The sequence below is a fragment of the Peromyscus eremicus genome, chromosome 1 (assembly GCF_949786415.1).
Source record: "Peromyscus eremicus chromosome 1, PerEre_H2_v1, whole genome shotgun sequence".
Taxonomy (NCBI): Eukaryota; Metazoa; Chordata; class Mammalia; order Rodentia; family Cricetidae; genus Peromyscus; species Peromyscus eremicus.
In genome coordinates this window covers 151,875,201-151,902,961 of record NC_081416.1, presented here as the reverse complement: position 1 = coordinate 151,902,961, position 27,761 = coordinate 151,875,201, and the positions used below count along the sequence as shown (strand labels likewise).

The 27,761-nt window shown below is 48.0% G+C and overlaps 1 protein-coding gene and 1 pseudogene across 1 annotated transcript in view; both read left to right on the top strand.

The window, feature by feature from the left end:
* The window catches only part of Sergef (secretion regulating guanine nucleotide exchange factor), a 214,906-nt gene that overhangs the window by 104,696 nt on the left and 82,449 nt on the right, over positions 1-27,761 (top strand).
* Positions 22,220-23,300, top strand: LOC131895289 (glyceraldehyde-3-phosphate dehydrogenase-like; annotated as a pseudogene).

Here is a 27,761-nt window from a genome sequence, read left to right as displayed (position 1 = left end):
AGGCTGGGTTGTGGGCAGGTCTGTGGGAAATTGTTTTGATGGCTAATTGGTGTAGAAAGACCTAGCCTACTATTGGTGGGTCTATTCCCTAGATCTGGGCCTGAATTGTATGAATGCAATTGTTATGCCCAGATCTCGGGGACCCCCAAAAGACCACCACAGAGACCAAATCCGGCATGTGAAAGAAAAAAGCCTTTATTTTCAAGCTCCAGGGCTTGGTCTGTCTGTCCCATATAATGGTGAGAGCAGAAAGCCCCTGAGCTCAGGGGTTTTTATCATAGCAGAGGTTGGGGTGAGGGGATTTCCAAGGTTCAGGACCCTGATTTCCTGACAATTGTCTAGGGGTATCTTGGTAAGAAGGGGAAATAGGTGTGTACTAGGTTCAAGGACATCTGGCCACCTTATCTAACGGTTGGAATGTTTGTGATATTAGGTATTTCCCCATCCCTGGGTGGATCCCTGGGTGGTGTCAGCTTCTGTTTTTTTGGTTTTTTTTTTTTTCTGGATCTGGATGTTGCCTGCCAGTAAGCCTGTCACAGAAGCTGTGTCTAGGCCCCTAAGCCTGTCATGGCAGCTGTGTGGTCAAGCTGTTCCACACAGTAAGTTATCTAGCTAGAAAGCAAGCAGGCAAGGAGCAGGCAACATGGGTTCTCTGTGCTCTTGACTGTGGATGTTGTGTCTCAAGCTCCCGCCTCTCTGACTTCAGTGATAGGCTATAATCGGGAATTGGAGCTAAAGTAGTCCCTTCCTCCCCTAAATGGCTTTTTGTCAAGTTTTGTTTGTTTGTTTTTATCACAGCAGCAGAAATGAAACCAGAATAAGTCCTAACTAGAAGTGAGAGTTGCTGAGGACTCCTGTCAGCTTTATCTTTGGGGTGGGTGTGTGTGTGTCTGCACATGCGTGCGTGTACGTGTATGAATGTGTTTGTAGGTGTGTTTGTATTTGGGTGTGTCTTGAAGTGTCTGAGGCATGGGCGTATGGATTCACGTGGTTCCTTGGAAAGAAAACTCAGAGGCACCTTAAGAATGAGTTTAGCCTTTCGTGGCTGCAGGGGGGTCCAGTCTCTAAAGACTGAAACACTTTCCCTTAGCCCAGGGCATTTTTATTTTTCTCTGTATTTACAGTTTAGCCAGTTGATTTCCATATGTTCAAAACAACCTGAAAGAAGCTCCCAACAATACAATGCCAAGTGCAAATTCCTCGATTCACCGGGTACCACAGTTTTCCGGGTTTCCTGAACCAGGTTTTGCGTAGGTATTTGTATCCTTGAGAGACTCTGAGACAAGATTCACATAGGGCCACAAGAGAAACAAAAGGTGTCTGCTAATCAAAAGATGGATTAGGGCAGGTGCTACTCTCTGGAGCCCAGGCCAGGTACAGCCCAGTGGGAGTGCAGCCACATGGGTGTGTGCATATGGAAGTCAGAGGTTGACTTTTGTCTTCCTGTGTTAGTCAGCCCTTCATTTTTGAGACAGAATCTCCTACTGAACCGGAGCTTATCTATTTGGTTGCTTATCTATTTGGTTGCGTATCTATTTGGTTGCATTGGCTGGCCGACGAGCTTCAGGGGTCCACCTGTCTTTACCTGTGCACCCACAACTCCTGCTGGGGTTGTGGTGCACAGCGCTGCCCCCAGCTCTGTACATGGGTGCGGGATCCCAGCTCACATCCTCATGCTTGCACAACGGGCACCTCCCCTCGCCTCACCCCTCTTCTGTGACCTTGGCCCATTGGGTCATCATCTCTCTGGACATGATTTTATCTTTGAAATGAAGAGGCTGGCTTCAGGGACCTCAAGGTTAGCTTGTGCTCCGTGATTGTATGCTGATCCAGTCCCAGGGAGTGTGCCCTCCCAACAGTCTGTCCCCAGTACTGTGAATTTTACCTATCCTGTCAATACCTGTTGAATAGCTGGTGTGTTTCAAGTGCCACCCTGGTCATGATGAGGGTCATAGCAGTGAAGGAGGCAGAGTGAGCTACTCATTACGTATTTCATTGTTCATAGCCAACAGTTGTTCATACAACAGTCACATATGTTCATACAAGAAGCAGCTAGTATTGCCAAGTAGCATGCAGGAAGCTTGGAGAGACCCAGCAGTGAACTGGACACAGGCTTTGCTGTCATGCCATGTGCTGTCTAAATCGAAGGCCAGACTGTAGTAGGTGAAGCTGTTCCTAACCATCCTCTCTAAAACTGAGCCTCTCTTTAGCCTCCACCCTCTTCCCGTTTTTAATAGCACCTGTCTTGTTGTTTCTGTTGCTATGATAAAACACTGGCCAAAACCAACTCGGGGAGGAAAGGGTTAATTTGCCTTCCTCTTCCCAGTCGCAGTGGGTCATTGAGGGAAGTCAGGGCAGAAACTCAAGCAGAAGGAGGGACCGTGGAGGAGAGCTGCATACTGGCTTGCTCCCTACACCTTGCTCAGCTTGCTTCTTATATAACCAAGGCCTACCTGCCCACAGTAGGCTGGGCCCCCCGCACATCAATCCAAAAAAAAAAAAAAAAAAAATGTGGACAGGCCAATCTGATGGAGGAAATCTCTCAACTGAGGTTCTCTCTTCCAAGGTGACTGTAGTTTGTGTCAACTTGACAAAAAACCTCACCAGCACAGCCATGATTACGTGACCTTCTGATACAGTGCCTGTTACCTGACGTATCATGGTTTAGTGTTTGTCCCCTGATAAGAATGCAAGCTCCCTGAGAGCATGAGCTCCATCCTAAAAGTTTCAGGAGCTGGAACAGTGCCTGGCACCCAACAAACATCCACTAAAACATTTTTCTAATCCCGTAAGGTGCTAGGAATTACGTGATGTGAGAAACGTTCAGATAGAATTATGGGATCTCTGTGAGCGGGTGAGGGGACAGATCCCATATAACCAGGCCCTGGTTATAACTCTAATTGCATCTAAAAGAATACCTTAAGAGCTCCTAAAAAGGTCGGTTGCCCAGGTCCTACAACAAGCATGAGGAAATGAGGATCTTGGTGTGTGCATCGTGTTCAGAGGTCAGTGTTTGCCGCTGTTCACCAGTTAGTGGGCACAAAGGGAAGGGAAGGCGAGCAGGATCCTCCTGGAAGCTTCTCGGCTGTGCTGGCTGGAAGACCAGGTAGGATCTGGACGAGGAGTGCTGCAGATGGCGAGCACAGCATGAACAAAGCACAGAGGCAGGAAGCTCGGGATGTGTCCAGGGAGCAGCAGCTCGTCTTGGCCAGAGCCTGAGAGCACGAGGAGGAATAACGGAAGGGATGCCTTAAGGGTTGGCTGCGGCCATTGTCAGAGGCTCTGCATGCCAGGCCATCGGTGTGGGCTCCATTTGCTTCTGTAGTGAGTGAGAACTGGGAATGATTTTTTTGAACAGAAGTGATCAGAGCCGTCCCTGATCACCTACCACCGGCAAGTGGCTTAGAAGCCAGCAGGGAAACCAGTCCGGAGGTCGTTGCTGTGGTCTGTATAGTGTGGGTTCAGCTTACAGCTGCTCCTCGGACAGTGGGGAGAAGTGCAGAGGTAGAGCCGGACAACGGGTGTGTAAGGCTGCCTCCACCAGCCTCCCGCCTCCTTTGTCCTGGTGCAGCTGGTGGCATGGGGATCAGGGCATCTCTAGCCCAGCCTTTTCCTGCGTGTGGCCGAGGAATCAGCAGTGCAGATCAGGCCCCTTCCTGAAATGAAAGCTAATTGAATCCGGAGAAGCACTGCTACATTCAGAAGTCATTACCATCCAAGCTACCCAGAAGCCAGGCTCCTGGCATCTTCATGTGTAGTGTGTGTGGCTCTGCTTTGGTAGCTAGTGACAGCACCATGAGATCTAACAGAGTTTGGCGCTGCTGATTCTGTTTTAAATTATTATTACGTTTATTTATTTATTGTGTATCTGTGCCACAGTGCACCTGTGGAGGTCAGAGTTCAACTAGCGGGAGCCAATTCTCTTCTTCCGGGCTTGGTGGCCAGTGTCCTTACTCAGCGAACCATCTCACCTGGGGCAGCTAATTACTTTAAAAGTTTTAAATGTATACGATCGTTTTGCCTGCATAAATGTCTGTGTACCACGTGTGTGCCTGGTACCTGCAGAAGCAAGAGAGTATTGAGTTGGGACTGAAATTACAGATGGTTGTGAACCACCACGTGGGTGTTGGGAACTAAACCTGGGTCCCCTAGAAGAGCAGACAATGCTCTTACCTGCTGAGCCATCTCTTCAGCCCCGTATATGTTAGCTTTGTTTTGAGACAGGATCTTACTATGTAGACCTTGCTGGTCTTGAACTCACAGAGGTCTGTCTGCTGTCTTCTGAGTGTTGGGATTAAAGACTACGGTGCCAGACAGTTTTTAAAGCTCTGGTATATTGAGGACAGCTATCAGCTAGGCTAGGGGCTGGGGGCCTGGGGCCAGGGTCTATTTTAGTAGCTTCATGGCATAATGTTATAGGCACAGGGCGTTTGCATAGACAAGGACCCCATGTATGTGTCCTTGGGCTAGGAAAGGTATAGCCGGGGAAGGGGAGGATGGGTCTAATGTTGCTGATACAGGCTTGTGGGAAGAGGGCCCCCTGTTCTTGGCCAGCTGCTGCTGGTACCAGTGCCTCCCCGGGGTCATATACTGCCCAGAAGGACAGACAAGCAAGGGGGGGGCGGCTAGTGTAGAGGTTTCTCTCTTTGCTCTATCTGCTCGGCCTGGACTGACCTTATTCACAGCTTTTAAAGAATGTCTCTGAGACACAGTCTTGACCATTTGTGAAATTTCACACCCTTTATCTTTTTGGAATCTGGCAGAAACTGCCAAATTAGGACAGAGGTTATTGCTGCATTTCACTCATGAGAAATCAGGTCTGGGGTAAGGTAAGATGGCTAACTCTGCAGAAATGTAGACTCTGGAGAGTGTGGAGACTAGGACCTGTTGAAGCGAGAGCTCAGATGGGCTGGCTGCACACACAGGGAGTACACTAGTCTGTGGTTTGCCCTTCGTTACCCAGCTGTGTGTCTTTGGACGAGTCTCTTACTGAACATTTAACCTGCGTGAACTATCAAATGAAAATCACATCTCTATTTGGAATTATTTGAAGATTAAAATGACAGTTCATTGGGAAAATATCCAGTACCATGACTGACTGGTATACGTTAGATGTTGAGTTAATTTATTATTTTTTAAAAAATTTACATCTTGAAATAATTGTGGTCCCATAGGAAAATAGATACAAATAATCTTGTGTACCCTTCACCTTGTTCCTCATTAGAGAATTATATGTATCCATAGAATAATATCAAAACCAGGCTGGGCAGTGGTGGCACAAGCCTTTAATCCCAGCACTTGGGAGGCAGAGGCAGGCGGATCTCTGTGAGTTTGAGGCCAGCCTGGTCTACAGAGAGAGATCCAGGACAGGCACCAAAACTACACAAAGAAACCCTGTCTCAAAAAACCAAAAAAAAAAAAAAAAAAGAATAATATCAAAATCAATAAACTGATATTGGCACAATAATTATTGTTGACTAGATTAGAGATCTTCATTGGATCCCATTTTTCTTTTCAGATACAAATTAGATTATTTCAGAGGTTTCCCCCTACCTCTGACAGTAATTTTTAATATTTAAAAAATTATTTGTGTGTCTGTGTGTGTATATGGGCACATGTGTGCCTGTGTCTGCGGAGACCAGAAGAGGGCATCAGATCCCTGGAGTTACAGGTAACAGGTAAACCACCTCACATGGTGCTAGGAACCGAACTCTGGTCCTTTATAAGAACAGCAATCTCTCTTACCTTCCGGGCCATGTCTCCAACCCATCAACTCTATCCGAGTGTAACATGCACATCTTCATTTCCTTTGACTTTTCTGTGGTATCTGGCTTTCTAGAGTGTTCCTTTTTGGTGTTTCCTTCACAGTCTGTTCTCGTCTTCACTGTCTCTTAAACTGAGTTCTTAGCCTCTGCTTTGTCTCCTGTGTCCCCAGCGCTCAGGGAGAACTTTCTTTCCTCTTTACGTTGTGACTCTGAAGTCAGTGTCAACATCTTCCTTTGCCATGCCCCTCCCTTGTCCCCTGTTTCTGGCTGTTTGCTGAATATAAACTATAGTTATATCCCAGACTAAATGTCATTTTTCAAACTTCGATCTAGTGTCTTTCTACCTGCCCATCTGGCTTCCTTATTTCTCCCAATAAAGTCATTATTGAAAGTGCCTGGTAGAGGCAGGCGAATCTCTGTGAGTTTGAGGCCAGCCTGGTCTACAAAGCGAGTTCCAGGAAAGGCGCAAAGCTACACAGAGAAACCCTGTCTCAAAAAAAAAAAAAGAAAAGAAAAAAAAAAGAAAGTGCCTGGGATGGCTGAGGAATGGAAGTGTTCTCTTTGTCTTGAATGTAGTGAGCCCTGTGCTGGGTATATATTTATGTGGAAACCAGTCAAATTATATGCATTAAATACTTCAGGTACACTTTGATAAAACTGTTTAAAACAAAACTTCCCGTACCAGATAGCCTCAACTTGAGCAAGTTGTTCAGCGGCCCCACACCTCAGAGAAGACTCACAACAGCGAGTTACCTTGTAGGTCTGTCAGGGGGATTAAATGAGTTGATTTGGGTGGAGTGTAAAGAGGTACCTATGGCATGTAAAGCTCTCCAGAATGGCTCGCTCTTGTCATTGGCCTTTCCTCTCTTGCACAGTTTAAGTGTGCTGTTTCTGAAGCAGAATTAGTGTCCAGTAAGTGCATGGATGGATGGATGGATGGATGTGTGGGTGGATGGGTAGGTGGGTGGATGGATGGATGGATGGATGGGTGGGTTGATGGATGGATGGATGGATGGATGGATGGATGTGTGGGTGGGTGAGTGGATGTGTGTGGGGGGGGTGGATGTGTGGGTGGGTGAGTGGGTGGATGTGTGGGTGGGTGGATGGATGGATGGATGGATGGTATATGATTTCAAAATATTAGGGAAGCTTCATTCAATAAGACAGATTTCCATCAGGTAGTTCATTATTAAATCCCAGAACTAAGAAGACTTAGCCCCCAGTGGGAAGTTTTCTAAGTGTATATAGGGTGGCAAATGGTCCCAGTTCCATTCTTCTGACCTCACCTTCCCTTTTGACTTAGAAGAGAGTCATAACCCTCCTTTAATGCCCAAGTTTGGGCCCAGAGCTTGTCTGAATCCCCTAAGCGCAGCTGGGCAGACAGACACTGATCTGAAGATCTGTCTGATTGTCAATGAGAGTGAGAGGGTGTTGCTCAGAGAGGGGGAGAGACATGAGTCTGGCTGGCCCACTTACCTAGGACAGCCAGTTTCTTGCTCCAAAGGGTGGACACAGCTCTCTTGACTCTGGCCTTCCTTCCCCCAACTCCTTGCTTTCTAATGCATCCCCTTGCTTCTGTAGAAAGCAAATAAAAACTTCTTCCCAGGAGCTCTTTCTGGGACATTTGACATTTTTGTGACCAAGATTAGAAAATCTGTTTTCAATACCACTGGATATATGGTTCCTTTCTCAGCTTGAGACATTTGAGGGATGTTCCTGACAGCCACACCTTAAAGACCCGGCTCTGGTGTGTCCTTTCTCGTAAGTCTCAGGGTACACCGATTCCTTAACCACCTCATGGAGAAGACATCCATACCCAGACCGTGGATCACCCAGACTGTCAACCTTATCCTGTGTCCCTTGGCTGTGGCCTTCCAGCTTGAAAGTTCATTCCTCATGCCATTCCTTTGAGTTAGCTTTGCCCCTTCCAGAAGTGTCTCCCCTGGGATTTGTAACACACTGGGTCCCTTGTGTCATTCTGAGTACATTCTTTTATCAACATGTGTTCTGTTGCACTGGGAGTCCGGGCTGGCTGGTGAGCACTGGACACCTTGGGAAAGGGAGCTCTGGTCAGCACTCAGTAGTGGGTACCAGTTGTATTGTTTCCTCATCTGTAAAGCACAGCACGACTCCTGTGTTCCTTTAGATGGCTCCTTGAGATGGTGCTGTGTTCCCATTTTACCAGTCTAAGGTTTCCAGACAAAGAGCAGAAGGCTTTGCAAGGTCACAGTGCTGGTGGGTGGTGACCTTCCTCCATAGCTCTCCAGGCTCCTCCCAGCTCTGCTTTCCTTTGGCTCATTCTGGCTTTAGCCCTAGGCTGCTTCTGTGATTATAGGCTAAACCTTTTATTATTTTGTCTGCTGCTTCTGTACTTTTTTCAGTTTTGAGAAAGTTTCATAGATCCCAGCAGGAGTTGGTTCCTCTCTGACTCGGAGGTTCTGGGGCTTTCCAAGCTGGCTCTAGAGTCCCACCCGTTCTCCTGAGCGCCCACTGGTTTCTGCTTTCATTGCCCTAGCGTCAGGTCTGACCTTGCTTGGTCTCCCAGTCTGTCTGTGTTGCTTTTGGCTGTCTTGCTTCTTTGCTGGTAGAAGGCCCCTCTCTTATCAAGTGGTCTCAGTCTCCTCCTTTGTGTACCTCCGGATGAAGGAGCGAGAGAAGAAGGGGCCAGCTACCCAGCCACACAGCCACACAGCCACACAGCCAGAGTAAGAAGGAAAGAAAAGATATACAGAAATAGAGAAAGGTAAAAGCCCAGAGGCAAAAGGTAGTTGGGATAATTTAAGTTAAGAGAAACTGGCTAGATATAACCCAAGCTAACACCAGGCATTCATAAGAAAGGATACGACTCCATGTATTTATTTGGGAGCTGGATGGTGGGCCCCCCAAAGAGCCAAAAGAGTAAGGCTAGAAAAACCAAAAACAACTACAGGGCCTCTCCACATTCACTATGGTAAAAGTTAAAATTGTAAAAATGGAAGGTGTTGGCTGAAGTGCAGGAGGGGTACATGTAATCCAGATCCAGGGATCAGAGGTGTCTTTCTGGAACAGACTGTGTCTGAACTGAGCCCTGGGGTGAGTTGAAGTTGGTTTAGTGAGTGGTTGGGTGGCAGTAGTAGTTGGGGGATTATAGGTAAGACACAAATGGGTACTTACATGGGGACAAGGCATTGCATGCTGGGAGAATGGCCAGCTCCTTGACCTTGCTAAAGTAGGGATGTGAGAAGGGTGAAATGGGGAGGTGATGTGGCTAGGTTGATGCTGCTGAGGAGGTCTACTTAGAGAGCTTCCGTGGAGGAGTTGTTGACCCTCTGCTTAGAAGAGTGCCTAGGGAAGACGGCTGGAGGCAGGGGGAAGGGACTGTGGCGGTGACTGAGGCCCAGGTTGAGCTGAGGTTACGGTAGTGATAACAGGTGCATAGGTTCCGATGTGCCGGGGGTGGGTGTCTTGATGTGGCCACTGATCAGCTGTCCGTGCAGCTAGTGCCGCTCTGCCCACCGTCATTTCTCCGCCTTGCTGTCCCTTCCATACTCTTCCTTCACTCGACCATTGCTTCTTGGCTGGTTGCGCATGCCCATCCACACTCTTTCATCCCTCCCACCCGCTTCTGCTCAGTCCTTAGGAGAGGGTCAGTGCCATGGTGTTCCTTCAGTGTGCACCTCTCGGCATCCCTGCAGGCCATCCTCTCCAGCCCTCCAGCAGCAGTACCAGAGAGAGGGCAAGAAAGGCACCTCACAGCTGTATTTGCTAAGTTGTCTCAACCAAAGGAAAAGGAGACAATATCCGCCTTGAGTTTCTATACTAAATTTTTAAACTGAGGGGCAAGGACAGGTTATTTCTTCCCTCCCAGAGAAGAGAAAGCCTGATGTGGGTCACCATAACTAGTGGCATTGAGAAGACAGGACTGATGTCCTCAGCCTTTTACAGAATGGAGTATTGGAATTTCCCTCTTAGAGTCTACCCAGCCCAGCCTCTTCCTCTGATGAAGACTTTGAAATTTCTAGGGGTCATGTGGTTTGCCCAAGGTCACAATAAGCTGGCAGCCAAAATGGAACCAGAACGGAAGTCTCTGGTTCAGTTTTTTCATGGGGTCTGGTGACAGTATGTGAATTTATTTTTATTTTTATTTTTTGTCATAAGTTTGACAGTTTGTCAGTCTAGAGAATAAGACTCACAGGCTGTTTTAACGAAAGTCTAGCTAGATATTTCCTCTTTTCCCCAAGACAGGAATAGCTTGTCCAAGGTCATGAGGTGAGGTAGGGTAGTACAGCCTGCAGACTTGAAGTCTAGTCCTTTCCCTGCACCTTCAGAGTCTCACCCAGGGCTCCGGGACTTGTCAAGTGTGGGCTGCAAAGACTCCTTCAAGTGCCTTACAACCCGAGTCGGCTCCACCAGCCCCCGAACGCACGGCTCCTTTCTTTCTCTCCTTTTCCTCGGTGTTGGCTTTTTCTTGTGTGGCTGTGGAAATTGCGTCAGTTTAATTAGGCTGCTCGGCGGCGCAGTACTTTTCCACCGAGTTTACTAGGAACTGTGAATTTGTCGTAACGAGCCGCACCGCCGGCTGCAGCATCTGATTGGCATGCCACGAGCATCACCGGCGAACAGCTCAATAGACATGGGCAGGAAAGTGGGTCAGGAAGGAGGCCTCCTCCGGCACCTGCAGAGGCTGCAGAAGGCAGAGCAGAGGCGGCAGGTGACCACAGCATGGCACTGTCTCCTACCGCCTGAGCCGAGCCTGGAGCGCCCAGCAGCTCAGGGCTGCAGCCTCCCCTCCCCCTCCGCAGGTGATTGTTCCTGTGGCCATTTTGCCTTCTGTTTCTCTGTGGATGGACAAAGCTTTTATACCTGACAGCCTGGGGGCAGGGGGGGGGGCAGCGCCGGGGGAGGGTTGGCTTTGGGCTCAGTAAAGAAGACTGAGACTGGTTCAAATGGAATCATCAGCCCCCCGGTTTTCTAAACCATCAAAGCTTTTGGATTTCCGGAGCTGGTGTATTGAGGAGCTGGCTGGCAGGGCTTGAGAGGGCTGCAGAGTGATGAGCAAAAGGGTCAGTAGTTTTTCTGTTGGCGTGTCTCCTGCCGTCCCTTCCTTATCTCGCCCCCCTCACCCCCTTATGTCAGGTTCTTGTGCTGAGCTCCCGGAGGGGCAGGAGAAGCTTCTCGAAGGCACTGAGGACTTGGGTCAAGAGAAGAAGGGATGGAGGGGATACCGTCAGAGCTTGCCATGCAGATCTCAGGACTGCCTTGTGAATGCCGATGGCCTCCTGGGTAGCCTGGAGCTGGAGTCTGTCTCAGGATGGGAGACCGCCTGGGCCCCTAGGGACCTGCTCATCCACACCGCAAGCTAAGGCACAGACAGGAGAGTGTGGGCCAGCCTCATGTTGTCAGAACCATGCCACGCCCATTTGCATATGTGGTCTTGTTTCCAAGGCCACTCTGAACATTCAAACTAAAACCTTTAGGTTTTAGTGCTGTGTGTAAAGTCAGAGTTTACCTGACACACTCCACCCTTAAGTCACACATTAGGGAAGGAGCACTGAGCCCAGCCAGCCTTGGATCTCAGGAGCTCAGGTCACTCAGATCCCAGCTGTACAACGGTACCCTCCATTTCTCCCGGTTTCCCCCAGACCAGCACTGGCAGGCCGGTGTGCACCTTCCACTTGGCCCTGGGTCTCCGTGATAATGCTTGGTAGGAGTGGGTCTCAGCTCAGTGTAAAGGCAGATTCTCAGAACTGAAAAAGCCCAGTGGCAAGAACCCAGACTGTTGTGCCTTTATGTAATTCTGTGAGAAAATTGGGCTCATTTTGTTGAGAAATTGTTTTCAATAATTCCCACTTAAATTGACTGGAATTTGCTTTAATGGCCACCTTTGTTAGAACACTTTCACTCTGTACAGTGCATCTTTCCCTTTGAGGAGACATCAGAAGGTAGAGTGAAAACAGTCTGTCTAACAATTTTCTGAGATCCTTTGAAAGATTTTAATTCAGGGTGGTCTTTGGACCAAGTATTGAGGCACTGAAATGAAGGACCACGTGCCCATTTCCTGATGGATGTACCAAATGAAGCACTTTGATAGGATCTTTCAAGGCCAACATGTCGTGGAAGATAATTGACCATTCAGATGTCAAGTAGTCTCTCGCTGGACCCAAGTGGAACACATGGACAAAAGGGCCCATCAGAATTGTGCTGAGACGTTCTGGCTGTGAGAATGGGTTTCCTGTTACCTTGGGAATCGGGTGATGGAAGAGCTGGTGCAGGCCGCATACTGTTGCCTTCTATACTGTCACACTGTGGTGTGTTTACATGATGCCCTGGAACCATTTCTGTGGACTTCGAAGGTTATATCCACTCAGAGTCAGGAGGCCTTGCGTGGAAGTGGGGGGAGGGCTTGTTAAAAGACAGGGAAGGAGAGGAAGGCATCTTCGCATCTAGGAAGGGTTTCACACAGAGGCTGGCACAATCTCAACATTTTGTCATGTTCTTATTTTGAGGTTCCATCAGGGCTTGTCACTGGAGTCAGACATGGTTGGAAGGGGTAGAGAAGAGAGGTCACGTAGAGGGCCTGTGGTGAAGGTGCGGTGCACCTTTGGATAGTCTTTCCTGAACTAGGCATGCCTGGCTACACTTGGGTAGCTGGGAAAGCCCGAAGCTTCTTACTTGAGAACTTCCACTCTGCTCAGCAGTCAGGCTGTGGGCTGCCGTCCTCAGGTTTGGCTCTGGAAATACTTTTCTGCTCCTCGGAACGCCCAGTCCTGTGAGAGGAAGAATGTGTATGGTTCACTAAACCAGCACAGGGCCCGAGGAATCCTTTCGTCTCAACTCCTTAGCACCTCCCAGAATAGAAACCCACCGTCCCAGGTTCCCCTCTTCTACTCCAGGCTCAGAGCAGACGTGGTCATGCCATCAAGGTCTGCTTGGCGACGTGAGGGCAGGATTGCGTTGTTCACTGCTGACGCTGTGTGCCTGGTACACTTTCGGGACATAGGTGCAGAGGGACTCCCCGTCCCCTTCGCTCTGTGACTTTCCTTCTGCCGCCTGTGCCGACCCCCGCCCCACCGGTCTGGTGTGGTTAACAAGCCGGGTACTTTATGTGTAACGCCTTCCTTGTGTGTCTGCTCCCTTAGCAGATCCCGTGGTGTCAGCCCTGCAGTGCCCCATGTCTCCCTTCCCATCCTGTCATCTCTGCTGCCACCTGCATGATTCCTAACCCATTTGTCCTTTGTGTCAACTCTACAGTGTCAGCTTCTGCTGCTGGCTGCTCAGTCTGCTTGTCGTCGTCTGCCTGTTTACATCTCAGGCTCTTACATTCAGCGTTCATTAAATGTTCTGTGATCATCCCGAACAACCTTGTCAGGACAGGGAGGGAAAAAACACCTATCTATCTTCTCTCTTGCCATTTCTCTCAAGTGAGTGAATTGAATATTTTTATTGCATTGAAGATTAATTACCTCCCATCCCCAGGCCAGCTTTAATATTCTAGCTGTAGTTTCTTGTGATTGGGGCCCGGCACAGTGTCTGCCCTTCCCCTAAGCTCCCTCCTTTGCCTGGCTTCTTGTTTCTGTACAGCCTTCGCTTTTGCAGGGAGAGGGCAAGCTTGACCCGTGGCTTCAGATGAAGTGCTGAGTTGTGGATCTTACAGTTCACATTCCTCCTGAAATGGCCTGGATTTTCCTGCAGTATGGGGCATGGTTAACGTGGTTAACAAAAAACACTGAGACCCGGAGGGTTTAAGTGACAAACTCACGGCTATCCAGTGAGTGAACTTCAGACCCCGATGCTGCACTGGGTTTTGGGCTATAGGTATACATTTCCTTTCCAAACAAGCCAACTCTTAATGTGGAAGAGGCGCTGGCACTCTGACTTAACCAATCTAGGCCCTCTTTGGGGAGCACCTGTTGGAACATAGACGTGCCTTTTCAGGGTGAGGAAGGAGAGGCCATCTGGAAGTCCTCTTCTCTGGGCAGGTGGTGTTTGGTGGGTAGTAGACATCCCTTGTCCCCCAGAAAGGGGCATGTTCATTCTTGAAGGTCTTTTCACTTGTCTCTAAGATGGCTTCTGAGAGGCTAGTGTTAGGGGGATGTCTCCGTCGATGAAATGCTCATCTCAGAAGCATGAGAAGCTGAGTTCTATCCCTACCACCCATGTAGAAAGGCCAGGAAAGGTGGCATATGCCCGTAATCCCAGAATTGGGAAGGTGGAGGCTGGATCCCTGGTTCTCCCCGTCAGCTAGCCTAGCCTGAGTGGTAAGTTCCAGCCCAGTAAGACTCTGTCCCAAAGGTGGGTGGCATTTCTAAATGGTTGTCTCTGGCCCCCACATGCATATATATACATGTGCACACACATGTGCACCCCCACAAACATGCATATATACACATGTACTTACCTCCCCATGCACAAACCTGAGTGTACACACTCATACTAATCAATTGGCTTCTTGGTCCCTCACGATGACCAAACTCCAGTTCCCCGTTCCTGCTTGTGTACCACCTTGAAACAAGTTTGCCCACATGTTTTCTTATATGTGCTGCTTCCTCTGTGCCCTCCCCACCCTCCAACAGCCCTCCGTTGTCCTAGCCAGCCTCTTCCAGCTTCCCAGGCCTAGAGTCCCTGTGACTGAGCCTGTGAAGAGTCCTCTAGTCATGGAGTCTTTTCAGCACTCCCCAGCACTGCCGTCTTACTGGGCATTTCCTGGAAGTTGAGGTGTCCCTGTCTGTCCCACAGTGGGTGGAAGCGCTTTTTGTCCTGGATCACTGTAACACCTTTTAGTGATTTCCTGGGCCTTTGTTCTTCATCCACCGTGGACACTAATGGACTTCAAACACTGCCCTGCTTTTCAGCTTTAAACTCCAGGAATTGGGCCAAGCGTGGTAGTTCATGCTTTAATTCCAGCACTCAGGAGACAGAGGCAGGTGCATCTCTGTGAATTTGAGGCCAGCCAGAGCAACATGAGACTCTGTCCCCAAAGCAAATAGACTAACAACTCAAACTCCAGAAATCTATCATGCCACCCATTCTTGCTCTTTTGTATTCTAATCCTTCATCCCCAGTATGAGTAGTCCCCAGCATGAACCTGGCTGTGTGTCTCCTGCAGACTGTGTTTTTAGTTTATGGAGACCTACTGTGCAGTGGTGATTGACATCTCAGTCTTATTTAACCCTCTGGATAGTCTTGTGAGTTAAAATGTATTCTAGCCAGGGGTCCAGGAAGATATCATGAAGTTAGATACCACTGAGTGGAAAGGGTGACAGTTTTTCCCCAGAAGGAGCTGAAGTGGGAGGGACATAGAAAGGGTGAGGCTAGCAGAGACACTTGGTGTCACCAGGGACCACCGGTGTACTATTATCCACTTTGATCGGATCACAGAGCTAGGGGGAGATGCAGTGATATCTGAGGCTCTGAAGGTGAGCTGCGCCTGTTCATTGATGAACATGGAAGTGTCTGGCTGGATTCATGTAGGCACAGGGGAGCCACTGGCAGGCTTTGAGCAGGGGAGGTGTTAGCCCGAGCTTAGATTTACAAAGGTTACCTTGGACCCCAGTGAATTGGAGAGAATTGGTAGCACGGAGAGGAAATGCTAAGAAGCTGTTGCAATCATCCAGGACACATGTTCCCTGGGCTGAACAGTCCATGGCAGCAGGAGGGCGGGACTCAGTGGCTGCCCTTGAGGAGATGAGACAGAGGTGACTGCAAGGAAGAGTGGAGGCAGGGGGCTGACTCCGGAGGATTTGGGGGGCAGCCGGGTATGGGCCTGGAAGGGGAGGTAGTAATTGCTGTTTTGAGCATTGGAACTTGAAGTGTAGGTGAACTGCCTGTTTCCCGTGGTGCTTAGTGCTCTTCAGCTTAGCTGCCACCAATCACAGGCCTCTCGGTGTCCCTTCTTATTAATACACGTGCCTGCCTTTTACAGGACAGGTGAGGGGAGCTCACAGCGGACCTTGTTCTCTTTGAATTTCAGGGGGCCCCTCCATGCCCCTTTACATACCCTAGGCCCAGGTGCCCTCCTGTGTGCATCTACACATGGGAGGAGCACCTGGTGGTTAGGATCGGCATAACCACAGTCATGTCTGAGTATTTATGTGAGAGGAAGCACTTGGAATGGCCGGCCGTCAGTTGACTTCCCCGCCGATCTCCTAGGTGAGGTTCCTGAACCATTGACTCAATGAACTAAAAAGGTTATTAGAGAATAAAAGCAGATGTTAATAATGAATGCATCGGAAGCCATTAGGATGTAGCAAATAGGAAAGCCAGGGTGGTTGTCAGCTCCCGTAAGAAGTTAGAGGCGGATGGATGGGATGATCAAATTTAAAGTCTACTCAGCTGTCAAAGCTGAGATTGATGTCTTACGGGTGTTAGGAACAGCTGTCATGCACTGGGTGCTTTCTTTGTGAAGATATTGCTGTAAGCATTTTACATGTAGTAATAAACTCAAGCCTCATAAAAACCTAGCAAAATAGCAACTGTTGTTATTAGCAAAATAGCGACTCTTGTTATTTCTGTGTTTGAAGACACAGAGGAAGCTTGTCCAGCATCATGTAGCTTGTACATGGTGGAGTCAGGATTCAAACTTGGACTTTTAGTACCAAGACCTACATGGTTACCCATGCTCCTCCCTACCCCTTGGCCATCTTCCAGCCAACTTTGGACTCTTAGTAAAACAAACTTTAAGCCATTCGTAACTCCTAGGAGCCAAGAACACCGTCATCTTTTCTGTATCCCTTGTGCTGTAATGGGACCTGGGCACGTAGTATGTGTTCACTAAATGTACGGCCAGTAAATGTCCTTCCAAGTCACTTTGATAATGTGAAGAGAAAAGGGGTCTCCTGGAGCTTCATGCTTGTTGTGTGGCCAAGGATAACTTGGAGCTTCTGACCCTCCAGCCTCCATCTCCTGAGTGCTGGAACCACAGACATATGCTGCTGTTGCACCCAGTTTAAGTGGTACTTATGGTACCTAGGGCTTCGTGCATGCTAAGCGAGCACTATACCAACTGAGCTACATCCTTAGTCCAACTTAAAAAAGATTTTAGATTTCATTTTTATTTTATGTGTATGGGTGTCTTGCCTGCATGTATGTCGGTGTACATGTGCATGCTTGGTGCCCGTGGAAGCCAGAAGAGGGCATCTGATCTCTAGAGTTATAGATGGCTGTGAACCACCATGTAGGTGCTGGAAATTGAACACAGGTTCTCTGGAAGAACAGCTAGTGCTCTTAACTGCTGAGCCATCTAAAGCCCCACAAGTCTTTTAAAAATCTTTTGAGCACATTTTTGCTGTTACTAGCACAGATGTTATAGTTCACTGAAGAGATGCCTTGTGGTGATATGACTCTACCTCTACTGCAAATCTGGACACATCACGGAGCCACTCTCTGAAATAAAACTGCTGTGGTAGTTGATGGAAGTAGTGACGTTTTGCTCATGCTGCTGCAATGGCTGACACAGAGAGAATTAAATTCTGAATGTTTGGAAGAGTTATTTTCCTTTTCTCTATACTTCTTGTTAATGAAAAGTTTAAAAACAAAAAACAGCCCTGGGAAAATGTTTCCTGATCCCTCTGCAGTTTCACACTTCCGTGTTGCATCCTGGGCCACATAGCCAGTAGACAAAAGGCAGGTGAACCTGGGTATGAGCACCTGCCACACTCAGGACACTATGTCTGAGTAATTAAGGTCAATCGTCAGGGAAGTCTTAGGGTTGTTGCTGTGACTACTGTCACCCATATGAGGGAACTGGAGCTAAGACAGTCACAGTGACATGGCCGAGTTCACAGAATAAAGAGGTGATGGAGCCAGAAGTCCAACCTGCTGTCACCTGGACTACTACAGAGGCTTTCTGGCTGACTGCAAACCAGGTCCTAATGCTAGGCAGTCTCCCGTTGGCAATTCCTGCTGCACCTGGCCAATGGTGGCAGTGTGTGTTGACAGCATTAGATTAGAACTGTGGAAACAAACAATGCATTCAAAAATATTTGACCTCTCTTGCAGAGAACGTGGATTTTGTTTCCAGTACCTACATGGGAGCTTACAGTGGTATGTAACTCTAGTTCCAGGGGATCTGAGCCCTCTTTTGGTCTCCCTGGGCACCAGGCATGCTTGAAGAGCGTATACATGCATGTAGGCAGGTACTCACACATGCACATAAAATAAACATGAAACTTTAAGATATATGTATTTGAGCTCTGGCTGGGGCTGTAGCTCAGTGATACTCCTTAGCATTCGGGAAACGTTGGGTTTGATCCCCAGCACTGCGTAAACCAGGTGTGGCATGTGTCTGTAATCCCAGCTCTTAGGTGGAGTCAGGAGGATCAAAGGTGCTTTAAAAATGTTGAATTATTGTGGATGTGCAGCACTCCCTGATCTGTATTAAAAGGAACTTGAAGATAGAAGTGTATGGGGCATAGCCTTTGGAAGGCTCAGCTTGCCCCATCACAGTATGTGTTTTAGAGCTTCTGTGTGTGCTTTTGATAGACTGTTTACCTACATGAGAGCTCAGTGGGCCTTAGTCTTCTCAGAGTGACAGAAAAAGAGGTGCATGTAGAGTGGTTTGTCTTGTGAGCGGGCCTTCTTACCCTCTAGTTGAAAAATGTTTGCACCCTGATAAACCTCTCCACCGACACAGCAGTCCAAATCAGACCGAATTAGAAAAAGCCCCAGTTTAATGGGTAAAGTGTTCCCAGGTGATTCTCTGGCCCCCCAGATAGGAGACCAGAAAGAGAGACTGAAAAAACATGTGTCTGTTTTCTGGGGTGCAATTTAAAATACCTTGTGGGAGTGGTCTCGAGCATCTCTGGGGGAGGAGCCTTGTTTGGTGGGACTTTCCGGGGGGTAGGGTCTGGGCAGAGAGGTGGGGCTTCCACCAGAACAGTCTAGACTCTTTGGGTATATGGATGCCAGGGTGCCAGGGGCTGAGGTGGAGCTCCCACCAGAACACTGATGTTGAGCTGAGCGTACAGGAAGAAGCAGAAAAGTCCAAAGGAAGTTGGAAAGGCCAGTCAGTCCTTCACCCAGGCCTCTGTCACTGTAACCCAGTGATTTGTCGTCCTTAGATTGTCATGTCTGGACCCTCAGCACCTCCTTTTTCTTCTGGTGTCCTTCATTCAGTGTGTCGCTGAGACCTGTCCCTGTTACTTCATCGGTACATCTTTCCCTTTGTCCCCCACCTGCATGCACTTGTGTCTGTGTGAGGGTGTCAAAAGCCCTGCTGCTGGAGGTACAGACAGGTTTGACCCGCCATGTGGGCGCTGGGAATGGAACCTGGGTCTTCTGGGAGAGCAGCCAGTGCTCTTAACCACGGAGCCATCTCTCCAGGCCCATCTGCTCCTTCTTGATGAGTAGTATTCCATTATAGCTGAACTACAATTTATCAATTTGCCTATTGTATTGGTTTTCTCAAATGCACAACAGGTTACCACTCACAACAGTATGTGTTTCTCAGTTAATAGTTGTAGAAGTCAGGAGTCTGGGTGGAACCAGCTGTGTTCTGGATTATGATTTCACAAAACCTAAATCGAGGTGTCAGGTGGGCCAGAAGTTATGTAGAGGCTCTGGGAAGAATGTGTTCCTATGTTCTCTCAGCTCAGCAGCCAGCTTCATTCCTTGAGACCACAGGAGTGAAATCACGCTCCATACTGTCAGCCTGTGGTTATTCACAGCCCCTACCAGCCATGTCTGTCCTTTCAACAATGACACATGATGCTGTCTACAGAATTCACATTCAAGAACTGTGCAGTGAGTTATAAAAAAAAAAAAAACCCACACAGATATAAGGTTAAGTAAGTTTATGATTTTGTGTTAGTTCAGACTCAGAAAAACAAGTATTACATGTTTTCTGTCACATTCAGAATCTAGATTTAAAAAGAAAATCATGAAGGTAGAGGAGTTATTTGGGAAGAAGGGGCTAAGGGGACCAGCAGGAGACAGCAGGAAGAGATAAGAATGTAAGTACATTTACATACATGTGTGCAAATGTCAGTGTTTTGTACAATCAATTTGCACTAATTTAAATTACAAAATACTAGTTCAGGATAATTTTAGTTTGCTCCTGACCTTGTGGCTGGAGGTTAAGGGCAGCCACACTGAAGGAGAAATGAGCCCCACCCTAAGGGAAGAGGCAAGGCTACTGGAATGGGGATGTTTGTACAGACATCATGGAGAGTGCAATCTGCTGCATATGTTACTCAAGCACCTTGCAACTGCAGAGGTTGACTAACCTTCCGATAAAAATGTGTCAGGAGTGAGAGAAGAGTTATTTCCATGTCAGGAGGGAGGGAGGAGTTATTTCCATGTCAGGGATATGGAGCCAAGCACAGAACCCAACAGTCTGCAACTTCGTTTTGAACTGGGGAAGTTGCAAAGCCACCTAGTTGACCAAGAAGGTGCCTGTGAGGATGACTAGGCCAGGAGCTGCTCTGCAGGCAGTGGGCTCCTGCAGGGTTCCCCTGGGGACAGGACAGCAGCCTGCTTGTCTGTTGACTTGCAGGTTGTGCCCGGACTGAACCCAGTCAGGCTGGGTCACTTCACTTTTAATTTCAGCAAGAATGTAACTTTAGAATCTGGTCTCAGTGATTCTATTTTATTTTAATTTAAAAAGCCAAAGTGCCGGCTGAAGATATAATAGCCACCCTAGAACTTGCCTAACTGCAGGAAACCCTGGGCTCTATACCTGGCGCTGCATGAACCAGGTCTGCTGGTAGATGCCCAGGACGCAGAATGTGGGGGCAGGAGGGTCAGAAGTTCAAAGTCATAAAGTCCTCCTTGGTGGCATAGGAAGTTTAAGGGTAGCTGGAGATACAGGAGACCATGTTTGGTGGGGGGAGTGGGCGAAAGTAAAGTTTCCTCACTGTCAGGGGCCTGAGGGTGTCACACACCCTCTTGGTCAGGGCCACATTCAGGTGTCCTGCGCCTTGGCTGACAATGACCCAACAGCTCTGCTGAGCAGCTGCAGTAGAAGCAAAGAGTCTTGAGCCTTGTGCACAAGTGGTTCATCCCCGAAGCTGCCGCCTGTTCTTATGGAGAGAACGGAGACAGGAAGGCGATGTGCCTCAGCCTCCTGTTCGCTGCAGGCCCGCTTTCTAAGTGCCTCCTCCCTTAGGCACCTGGGGGCTTTTCCTCAGCTCTGGTGATATCTTCCTGCATGTCTTAGGCGACCATTCTGTTAGCTCCTGACTTACGTTTTGAACATATAAAGGGCCATCTGAATTCACCCATTATTTACAGAGCTCAAAGCATCTGCCAGAAACTGTAAGGAGTGGGCAATCTCAGAGATCAACTCAAGTCACTCCGTTAACATCTGTGGTGGGAGGTACCCAGATGTTGGACTTCTACTCACCAGACATCTGAGTAGGACCTACTGTGGGCCGGGCACTGTGCAAAGCTCTGAAGAGAGAGATGAGGAGGCCCGGTTATTATCTGTATACAGTGTGACAGACATGTGAGAACCACTTAGTGCCAAGTGGACTAGTGCTGTCTCAATGGCAAGGCCCAAAGGAGGGAGGGAGCAGCTGCTTGTGAGGTGCCGGGGCCACTTATTAGCTCTTTGCTCTTAGTCAATGTGTTTACCCTATTTCTCAATTAATCTATAAAGCAAAGCTATAACAAGTTAATCTACCCAAAGTACCTAGAACAAGGCTTAGTTAACTAAAGTCATCAGCCTCTTTCCTTGCGTTCTCCTTCTCTCCCCTACCCAGAACTACAGTGAGCGGAGGCACAGCCTGAGTTGGTGTGCTGGGCTGGGGCGCTGTACCTGGGGGGGGGGGGGGATCTTATAAGAGTAGCATGTAAGTTGTTTGTGGATAATTCTGCTGATTCAAAGAGGCTGGAGAGCTGTGTTCAATACTGAAGATCCTAAGTACTAGACAAAGGAGTTTGGGCTCAAGCATTGGAGCACCAAATAGTCCTCATGGACTTTCAAAAGAGCGTTTTTGGCAGAGGATGGAGAGATTGGGTGCAGCAAAGAACCCAAAAAGCTGTGACAGAATTCCAGGGGGTGGGGGAGTGCCAAGGCCAGAACCACGCACGCTTAGCACCTCTCTCAGCATGCAGAGGCTGAGGGGAAAGATTCAGTTCTACACCTCTCTGCCTGCCTGTAGGTTTTTTTGTTGGTAGAATGTTGGTTTGAGCCCTAGTTTGTCCCATGTAGCCATAAATCTTAATATTCTGACGTCACGTTCAGCCTTCTGGCCTCAAAGCTGATCCAGATAGACAGCTGCACACATGGCTTTGGATAGGGTTGAGTGGATGCTTGAACACATGGACACCAGTGGGCAGCTGTGGGGCCTGTTGAACAGGAAGTTGTCTTATGGAATGGAGAGGGTGCTGAAGAGGGGCCCGATATGTAAAATCGCGACAGTGGAAATTGCCTTGATATTGACTGCATGTAAATAAGCTGGCTGGCTCTCTGCTCCTGCCTGTTCCAGAGCCAGCTGCATCTTTTCATGTAGTGCCAGCCTCATCCCTGAGACATGATGGTGAATGTCGGAGTGAACACATTTGGCCATATTGGACACTTGGTTACCAGGGCTGCCTTCATGTCTGGCAAAGTGAACACTGTTGCCATCAATGACCCCTTCATTGACCTCAACTACATGGTCTACATGTTCCAGTCTGGCTCTACCCATGGCAAGTTCAAGGGCACAGTCAAGGCTGAGAACGGGAAGCTCATCAACAGGAAGGCCACCACCATCTTCCAGGAGGGAGATCCCACCAACATCAAATGGGGTGATGCTGGTGCCGAGTATGTTGTGGAGTCTACTGATGTCTTCACCACCATGGAGAAGGCTGGGGCCCAATTGAAGGGTGGGGCTGAAAGAGGTCATCATCACTGCCCCTTCTGCTAACACCCCCATGTTTGATATGGGTGTGGACCGTGAGAAGTATGACAACTCACTCAAGATTGTCAGCAATGCTTCCTGCACCACCAACTGGTTACCCCCCACCACCACCACCACCACCAGGGTCATCCATGACACATCTTTGGCATTGTGGAAGGACTCATGACCACAGTCCATGCCATCACTGCCACCCAGAAGACTGTGGATGGCCTCTCTAGGAAGCTGTGGCGTGATGGCCATGGGGCTGCCCAGAACATCATCCCTGTATCCACCGGTGCTGCCAAGGGTGTGGGCAAGATCATCCCAGGGCTGAACGGGAAGCTCACGGGCATGGCCTTCCGTGTTCCTACCGCCAATGTGTCTGTTGTGGATCTGACATGCCGCCTGCAGAAACCTGCCAAGTATGACGACATCAAGAAGGTAGTGAAGCAGGCGTCGGAGGGCCCACTAAAGGGCATCCTGGGCTACACTGAGGACCGGGTTGTCTCCTGCGACTTCAACAGTGACCCCCCACTCTTCCACCTTCAATGCTGGGGCTGGCATGGCTCTCAGTGACAACTTTGTGAAGCTCATTTCCTGGTATGACAATGAATACGGCTACAGCAACAGGGTGGTGGACCTCATGCCTCCGTGGCCTCCAAGGAGGAAGAAGCCCATCCTGGACCACCCACCCCAGCAAGGATATGATAGTAAGAGAGAGGCCCTCGGCTGCTGAACAGTCCTTGTCCCAACTTAGCCCCCAACACTGAGCATCTCCCTCACAGTCTCCATCCCAGACCCCCAGAATAACAGGAGGGGCTTAGAGAGCCCTACTCTCTTGAATACCATCAATAAAGTTCACTGGGCTAATATGTGTGTGTGTGTGTGTGTGTGTGTGTGTGTGTGTGTGTGTGTGTGTGTGTGTCTGTATGTGTGTGTGTATGTGTGTGTGTGTGATTGTGTGTGTGTATATATGTATAAGCTGGCTGTCATGGGAGCTGAAATGAGTCTATTGAAGTCCTTCTGCTGAGTGGGACTCTTTGGCAAAAGTGATCTCATTCAGTTTTTGCAGTCTTGTCACGTAAGTATCACTATGCCCATTTTACGGTGAAGAAGACTCAAAAGTTGCAGGTCCCATACATAGCATGGTCAGATGGCTTACAAATGTCAGATGATGGACCATGCTTAGTGTTCATGAGCCTTAATTTATAAAATAGACATTACAATAAGACAAACGCCAAGGGATGATTTATGTATCAGAGAAGATGCTGTATAGATGAAAAAGATGTGTAAGGTTTTGTCGTGCTGTGGCACTGCGGTGCTGGTTTGTCACATGTCTCTGCATTTGTTTCTTTTGTCTTGAGTATGGATGTACACGTGTGGGGTGCTTGCTCAAGCATGTGCATGTGAGGACAGCCGTCCACGTTTGCCTGTCTTTCTCTGTTGCTCTGCACCTTATTTTTTGCTCCAGGGTGACCCTGGAGCTTGCTGTGGACAAGCTGGCTGGCCAGTGACCCCCGGGACACCTATGTCTCTGGCTCCTTTCCCACAGTGCTGTGTTACAGGTCTGCCAGCTCTCCTGGCTTCACATATAAGCTGGGGATCCCAGTTCGGGTTCTCCTGCTTGTAGCGGGCACTTGACCCCTGAGCCATCCACTTGGCCACACTTGTGTCTCTTCCAGTCAGCGTCCCTCTGCCTCTCCCTCTGCTCCCTGGTTGTCTCAATGATGCCCTTCCTAGCTGCTTTTCTGTGATCTTGGACACAGTCTTGCTTGGATCATGCTTTGCATTCAGTCTCTTTGCTTTCGTTAATCCAGGAGAGCTTTACTTTGTCTTCCATGACAGTTACGTTTTTTAAGTGTACAGGACAGTTCTGTAGCCACGTATTATGTCTCTCAATTGGTTTTACCTGATTTTTCCTCATGATTAGATTTCACCTCTGCCCTTTTGGCAGTAATTCTAAATAACTGATGGCGTGCCTGCCTTTAATACATCCTCAGAGGAGAAATCTGATTTGAGTTTATCCCATTATTAGTGACATTCACTTAGGTCTTCGGGTGAGGTGGTGTCCTCCCCTTTTTTTTCTATGAAGCTGCTGCTGCCTTTCCCCTTTTTACTAAACAATCCTTGTCACAAGATGGCTGGGCTGTGTGAATGTGCCACTCCTCTTGGACTTGTGCTCAGCAATTTTAAGGTGAATTAATGATTCATCTCTGCATTAACTATTATTCTAATGGTTGTAAAACTTCCCTAAATCAATTATCCCTTTATGTTTATTATTTATGACATCCCAGTATAAGGAAGAGATTTCCCTACTTCCTTATTTATTACTCAGTATATATTCATGGATTTTCATTTTATTCAGTGTATTATAATCGAGTGTTGTCATTATTCATTGTGATGCTCAAATTCTCCCTGAACCCAGCTGGTGGGAGCCCCATCAAGGCGGCCCCTTTGTCCTTTTACACGTTCCCATCACTCTGACTTTGTAGGGTCCCTATGTCACCTTACTTCTTGGCACAAATGGGTGCTCAGTTTCCAGTTGTTCTCTCCTTGTCCGGACCCTGGAATTTGCCATTTATTCCAAAAGTCTGATTTCTCTTTGTTACAGTAAGGGATCTCACCGATGCTGGGGTGGGGTGGGTCACTATTTCCAGGGTTGGTTCTGAAGGATTTAGGATCAGAGATCTGTACAGTAAGGGATCTCACCAAGGCTGGGGTGGGGTGGGTCACTACTTCCAGGGTTGGTTCTGAAGGATTTAGGATCAGAGATCTGTATAGTAAGGGATGTCACCGAGGCTGGGGTGGAGTGGGTCACTGCTTCCAGAGTTGGTTCTGAAGGATTTAGGATCAGAGATCTGTACAGTAAGGGATGTCACCGAGGCTGGGGTGGGGTGGGTCACTACTTCCAGAGTTGGTTCTGAAGGATTTAGGATCAGAGATCTGTACAGTAAGGGATCTCACCAAGGCTGGGGTGGGGTGGGTCACTACTTCCAGGGTTGGTTCTGAAGGATTTAGGATCAGAGATCTGTACAGTAAGGGATCTCACTAAGGCTGGGGTGGGGTGGGTCACTACTTCCAGGGTTGGTTCTGAAGGATTTAGGATCAGAGATCTGTACAGTAAGGGATGTCACCGAGGCTGGAGTGGAGTGGGTCACTGCTTCCAGAGTTGGTTCTGAAGGCATTTTGCACACACTGTTGGCCTGTGCAGATGGAAAAATGTATTAACACTGTTGGAAGCTAGAATTCCACTGCTGATGGAGGAAACACAAACATGGAATTGGGGAAGCAAAGAGCAGCCCTGCGAATGTCAGACCAGAGGCCAAGGCATGATGGGAAATTACAGTTCCATACCTACACATGCAGGCTGCTTAAGCCAGTGCAGAACGGCTGGAAGAAAAGGACCTACTGTGTAATTTAAGATGTTTTTGTAGTTCTTTTTCTCTTTGTTTTTGGTTTTTCAAGAACAAAGACATTACTATTATTTAGAATTACTTAAGATTGTAATTCCAGAAAACAGATTCATACGATCTTGAAAATCATCCCTGCTTTGTCTTTAGCCAGAGCTTGCTGAGCCTGAGGCCTGTGTCAAAGACTGCTAGGACTAGCTCCTTCTTGCTCCCATAAACAGTTATATTTGTATTTGAAGTAAGTTTGGCCTATTTTTATGTGTATATTTTATATCTAGTTTACGTAAATAGAGTCATACAAATTTATGATTGCCTGTATTTGGCTTCTCGTATTTAATATTATTGAAGATCTGTTCGTATTGTGAATATTGGTAATTTTTCCCTGCTCTGAAGTATATGAATTATTACTTTTCTCTTGCTGTGGTAAAACTCCATGACCATGGAAACTTATAGGAGAAAGGGTTTATTTGTGCAAACAGTTCCAGGGGAACAAGAGTCAGTTACGGCAGAGTGACATGGCAGCAAGTGGCAGGCAGAGTAGCAGGAACAGGAGCTGAGGGCTTACATCTTGAATTGTAGCACGAAACAGAATGAATGGTCATTTCACTCTTAAAGCCCACCTCTAGTGACATATTTCCTCCAGCAAGGCCACACCTCTAAAACCTTCCAAACAGCACCATCAACTGGGGGCCAAGTGTTCCAATGCCCGAGACTTATGGGGTGTGCCATTCAAACAAAAACTGTCTCCTTTCCCATGAGTTCTAGGTAATGAACCCAAGGCTTTGTGCAAGCCAAGCAAATGCCGCACCTCTGCACTGCACACCTGACCACTAGAAAGTGTTCTGCACGGACTACATTTTCCCTGTTACATGAATGCCAAATCCTTCTTTAAAAAAGTTTACTTTGGTGTGGAGGAGCCAGGGCCTTGTGCTCTGTCACAGAGCTGTACTTTCATTTCTTACACATAATGCACTATGAACACTCTGTGCATGCCTTTTCATGAAGATAAGCAAGTATCAGTTCGGGGCATTTGTGTTCCTGGCATATGTATATTAAGTATGTATACATAGGTTTTTTTTTCAGCTGTAGAAGCTATTGCCAGACAGTTTTTCAAAGCAGCTATTGAATTTCACTCCTGACAACAGTGTGAGACTTCAGTTCTCACACATCTTCACCAGCACTTGGTCTTGTTAGTCTTTTTAATTTTAGTGTATGTGGTGATTAGGTAAAGCTTCATTGAGAAGAATGCTCTGCAGCAGTAGTTCTCAGCCTGTGGGTCATGACTTTCACAGGGGTTGCCTAAGACTATTGGAAAACACTGGTGTTTGCATTACAGTTCATAACAGTAGCAAAATTACATTTATGAAGTAGCAATGAAAGTGATTTTATGGTTGGGGGTCATCACAACATGAGGAACTGTATTGAAGCGTCACAGCATTGGGATGGTTGAGAACCACTGGCCTAGAGTGTTTGCCCGTCCCAAAGCTATTCATTGCTTTGAGTCTAACCAAGCTGGCTGTCCTCAGCACATGGTTCCATGCTGTTCCCCAGGGTATGGCGGCACACCATTGCTGCATCCAGATGTATAGTTATATTAGGCTCTTTCAGTATGCAAGGATCAGAAGTATTTCATATCATGAGGATTGTGGCAGACTTTGGTGCAGAGGGGAAGGCTGGTGAAGTAAGTGTCCTAAGAAAGAGCAGCAGGAAAGTCATTCAGGACAAAAGGCAGCTCAGAGACCCAGACACTGGGCCAGGCATGGGATCTGTTGCTTCTTCCTGTAGAA